Below are 6,000 nucleotides of genomic sequence, written 5' to 3'. Positions count from 1 at the left end.
AAGACTGTATGAAACTCAGGCATGCAAAGTTATAGTATCCAGGCACTGCAGTTGAGCTCTCTCATGGTCAAGCTAACGGGGCGGTGACCACCCATCATTAAAGTTGTTTATGCCCAAATAGCTTTTTCCATAAAATGCTGACATTTCAATTTGTTTATTTTTCAAGTATTTTAGTAGATTCAATGCTCTATTGTAGAGAAACACTGGAAAGTGAAAGTGAAAGTCGCTTAGTCGCGTCTGACTTTTTGCGACCCCATGGACTGTCCATGGAATTCTCTAGGCCAGAATCCTGGAGTGGGTAGCCTTTCCCTTCTCCAAGAGATCTTCCTAACCCAGGGATTGAACCCAGGTCTTCTGCATTGCAGGTGGATTCTTTACCAGTTGAGCCACAAGGTTGCAAATATCCTTATGGGCTGTCTCTGTAAAGAAGGGTGAATGTTATATGTCTGGGCAAGAAGGAAAGTCAGCCTCCTCAATATTGGCACCATAATGCTGAGTGCAACTTCTTGTTCAACTGATTTTGGAAGCACATCAATCCCTTTATAATCAACAATACAATACTATTTAGGTACTAATTTCAGAACAAACTATGAATTAGCTATGACCCAGCGTTTTCTAAAGGCTGCCTGGAGCATCTAATACTTAGGAAAAGTAGTCGCATGGATATGTTAATCTTTTATTTCTCTAGTTCAATAAACTCTATTTTGACATTGAGGGAATCTGAAATAATATGCCATTGTAATAATATTTTAACTGTCCTCAGAAATGCCTCTGTTCATGAGAACAATTGGCAGGTGGATTATTTACCACTGAGCCAGCTGTTGGGTCAGGAAGATTCCCCTGGAGAAGGAAATGGCAATCCACTCCAGTGTTCTTGCCTGGGAAATCTCATGGACAGAGGAGCCTGGAGGACTACAATCCATGGGGTTGCAAAAAGTCAGACATGACCTAGCAACTAAAGAACAACAAAATGAGAACTATTGACCCAAGATGTAGCATATACTCTACCGAGTGATTTGGAACATCAGATGAAAAAGAGACATACATGACTGACATTAAATGTGTACTGAAATTCCTAGGGTTAACAGAAAAAATGTCCATATGTGAAATAGTAACATACTAATATCTTTACCACTACTGGGGGAAAACACATTATCCCTTATTATTATTATTGTTATCTTACATATTTATCTATTCAATAAATATTTATTGATTACCTTCCATGTGTCACAGAAATATAGTAAAAACTGGGGCAGACTTGGCCCCTACTTTAAGGAAAAATGCACTTAAGCCACAGAAACGTGGCAATTAAGACGTAGCCATACTAAAACCACATGACTATTAACACAAATGTAAAATAATTGGATTTAGGCAATGAAGCCCAAGGGAAAGAAAGCAAAATTTATTACACCTGAAAACTTAATCTGAACTGCTTCCTTAGTTTATAAGTTACTCTTATTTAGATTGCAACTTACCTCAGCTTCTTGCTATTAATACTTCTTGGAAAAAAAAAGATTCATAATAATCCTTAATGTTTTCAGTAGTGGGAAGTTTACTCCTAATTTCTTTTTTACTAATCCTATTTGGCTAAACTGTCATGAAATGCAGAACACATGCCACATATGTTATCTCATTAGGTTATTATCTTTTGTAATGATTTATTGTCCAGTTTTATATTAAGTTTTGCATGGTATCTGATCAAAGATAATTTTTTTATGGCCAACTTAATTAAAAATAAGTAAACAAATGGAAAATATCTCACACATTAGGTGGAAAGCCTCAATTTCATATTAAATGTAGTTATTTCTTACGGGCACATACAGAGTTCTCAATGTTGTCATAAACTCTTTAAGAGCAGTTACTATCCATCATATATACTTTTTTTGTGTTCCTTCTGTGAAAAACTGTTAGGACCATTATCAATTTTCTACTTTTTATTTGGTAACAAGATCATAATTATTTCCAGCTTAATTGACATAAAATAGACATAAAACATTCTGCAAATTTAAAGTGTATGAGTTGATTTGATACATATCTACTTTCAAATGATTTCTACCATAGAGTTAGCTAACACCTCCATCACGTATGTAATTACCATTTGTTTTTTATGATGAGACTATTAAAGGTCTCTCTTAACAACTTTGAAGTATATAAAACAGTATGATTAGCTATAATCATGATGGTGTACACTAAATCCTCAGAACTTTCTCATCTCATAAACTGCAAGTTTGTACCGTTTGACTAACATCTCCCCATTTCCCCCATTCTTCACCCCCTGGTAACCACTACTTTATTCTGTTTCCCTGAGTTTGGCTTTTTAAGATTCCACATATAAATGACACACAACAGTATTTGTCTCTGACATTATTCACTTAGCATAATGCTCTCCAGATTCAGCCACGTGGTAGCAAAACAGCAGGATTTCCTTCTTTCTGATGGCTGAATAATATTCCATTTTGTTTATATACCAAATTTTCTTCATTAGCTCGTCTGTTGACAGTAGTTAGGTGGTTTTCATGTACTGGCTACTCTGAATAATACCGCAATGAACATCAGAATGCAGATAACTCTTTGAGATTCTGTTATCATTTCCTTTGAACATGTGCTCAGAAGTGGAATTGCTGCTTCATATGGTTGCTCTATTTTTAATTTTTTGAGGAACCTCCATGCTGTTTTCCAAAAGAATGGAATCCAATCCAGTTTATATTCCCACCAACAGTATACAAAGGCTCCCTTCTCTCCACATCCTTGCCCACCAACATTTTTTATCCCCTGTCTTTTTGATAATGGCTATTCTGCTTGTGTGAGGTTTTGACCTGTGTTTCCTTCATGATTAGTGATGTTGAGCACATTTTCATGTGCTTGTTGGCTATTTGTGTGTCTTCTCTGGAAAAGTGTCTTCTAGGATCCTCTGTCCATTTTTAAATTCATTTTTATTTTTTGCTGTTAAGTTGTATGAATCATTTATATATTTTAGATATAACCTCACCAGGTTTGTGGTTTGCAAACATTTTCTCCCATTCTATAGGTTTCTTTTTCATTTTGTGGATTTTTCTTTTATAGTTTCAGTCTGTTGTTTCTTTGTGGGAGTTTTTTAGGTTGGTATAGTCCAATTTATCAGGCTTCCCTGATATCTCGGTTGGTAAAGAATCTGCCTGCAATGCAGTTCAACTCCTGGGTCAGGAAGATCCACTGGCAAAGGGATAGGCTACCCACTCCACTATTCTTGGGCTTCCCTGGTGGCTCAGCTGGTAAAGAATCCTCCTGCAATAAGGGAGACCTGGGTTCAATCCCTGGGTTGGGAAGATTTTCCCTGGAAAAGGAAAAGGCTACCCACTCCAGTATTCTGGCCTGGAGAATTCCATGGACCGTCTAGTCCATGGGGTCACAAAGATGTTGCATATGAGAATCATTCTTTTTTGAAGAGCAGTGTGTCCAGCCCAGGGCTTGTGTCATAGTCTTGGCTGGCTTAGACATGTTCAGTCACAGCAAAGAAAACAGAGCATCCAATAAGAGTTTCTGAGAAAACTTTATCTTTCTTATACAAATCTTACAGAATTCCCTTCTCTTACTTTTCTTGATCAAGGAGTTGGGTTGAAGATATGACAAAATAGTGGGTTGGACAAAAAGTTTACTCAGGTTTTCTCATACCATCTTATGAAAAACTGGAACAAATATTTTGGCCAATCCAATGTTTTGTGACTGTACAAAAGGTATCATACAAAAGAATGGAACCCAACAAAATGCTGGGGGAAATTTAGCAATTCTGGGTGTGATGGTATTGCTCAGAAATGGAAACAATATCTTCCTGTGATCTTATTGTGAGAGAAAAACTTCTATGTTTTGTTGTTGTTTAGCTACTCAGTCGCGACTGACTCTTTTGCAGGACTGCAACCCCCACCAGGCTCCTCTGTTCATGAGATTTTTCAGGCAAGAATACTGGTGTGGGTTTCCTAGGACACTATTTTTTTTTTAAAGGAATAATTTTATTTATTTTTTATTTATTTATTTTTATTTTTTTACATGCTCCATATTTTTATTTTTTATTTATTTATTTTTTACTTTATTTATTTTTAATTTTTACTTTACAATTCTGTATTGGTTTTGGCATAGATTGACATTGAGATTTATTTTAAGGCAGCCGAATATACTCTTAACTCATATATTGCTATAAGTTTTCATTGGTTATACTCAACAATGTTTCAAATTGTTCTTTAACAACAACGTCATGTATGACACTTACCTCCCACTTGAGTGATCTAATTTAGGGGTTCACTAATTTTTGCCTGAGTTAGTCAATAGACCTTTAATAAATGTTTGCTCAATGAAAATGAATTAGATTTTTGTAATATCCGTTTATGTTTTCTTGCTACATCAATTCTCTTCTCCTTCCAATAATCTTGAGGTCAATGGATTTATTTTTCTGGAGCATAATTTTGATCGTGACTTTCTTCTGCTCATAAATGCTAAATGACTCCCAGGTGTCTTCAGATGTCCAAATTCCTTACTCTGTTATTTGAAATCATTCAAAAATCTAACCCTAATATTCCTCTCCAGCCTAATTTCACATTATTGATTATAATCCAAATAAATAAAACTGCTTTCAACTCTTCTTACATATCTAACCAGTTTTGAGGACGAGATATTATTTCTCCTGCTAGAATGACCTGCTGCTCCTCATTTTGACTGTCAATCATTTGCTTTTCAGTTCCATCTCACATTTCATCGCCTCTCAAAAGGCTTTATTCAGTCCCCAATTCCATCCAGCCCCACTGAGGTAGAACCAATCTTCTATTCTCAACTATAACAGATATGTACTTGTAATTTTCTAATAGCTTACATATCCTGCTGAATAGTATAGGGCTCTATGTATAGGTCTTATTTATTCTAATATCTTTGGAGTAATATTTATTTGTGTTTGCATAAACTCTACTGAACCTAATACAGAAATTTATAATCTACATACAGAAAGGTATACAAATTATAAGTATAGATGTTTTGATAAATTTCTAGGACCATGAACACTTTTCTATACCTACCACTTAAATAAAGGTATAGAACATCACCCGCACCCAGAAGCCAAAAGTAACTGTGCCTCTGATTTCCATCAACACACATTAGTTTTGCCTATCTCTGAATTACATATAAATGTTATCATTCATTATGTATTATTTTGTGACTGGCTTCTTTTGCTTAGCATATACCTATGAGTCATATTCATATTGTTCATATATCAGTAATGCATTCCCTTTTATCATTTTATTATTTCTTTTGATAAATATACTTCAATTTTTATACATTTTACTAAAGATAACCATTCGATCTGCTTCTAATTTTTTTTTTTGCTGTTATGGATAACATTAGTATAAACATTTTTGTACACGTGTTTGGGGGCACTTTGGATACACTGCTGTCAAGTATATACTTAACCAGGGAATTTCTGAGTAACAATGTATACATATTTCCAGATACTTAGATTTCTGAAGGGGAAACAACTATTTTTTCTCCACCTGAATTGGAGGAGACTGTATATATGTGCTTCTGTTTCTGAACTTTCCATTCTGTTGCGTGGCTTTTTGTACCAAATACCATACTGTCACAATTACTATAACTTTATAATAAATCTGAATGTCTGGTGTGGTAAATCTTCCAACTTCTTCCTTCATTTATATTTTCTCTGCAATTCTTGTCAAGTAATTGATAGTGTTATAGTTAGGAATACATTAATACATTAAACCTATTACATATTAATTTAGGAAAACTAGTATTTTTAAAATTCTGAGTTTTCTAATCTACAAATACAGTATATTTCATCTATTTATAAAGGTCTTAAAATGTTTCTTTGTCAGAATTGCTCTGTCACTTTCTTTGTGGAAGTCTTGTATCTCTTTCCTTAGTATTCTTCCCAGGTACTTGAATTTATTTTCTTTTCTTGTCTTTTTGGACCAGCAAGAACTTCCAAATGATATTGATTTAAACAATTATAGAAGGAATCTTTGT

This window comes from Oryx dammah, unplaced genomic scaffold, assembly GCF_014754425.2.
Source record: "Oryx dammah isolate SB20612 unplaced genomic scaffold, SCBI_Odam_1.1 HiC_scaffold_1, whole genome shotgun sequence".
NCBI lineage: Eukaryota > Metazoa > Chordata > Mammalia > Artiodactyla > Bovidae > Oryx > Oryx dammah.
This window is presented reverse-complemented; position numbering follows the sequence as displayed.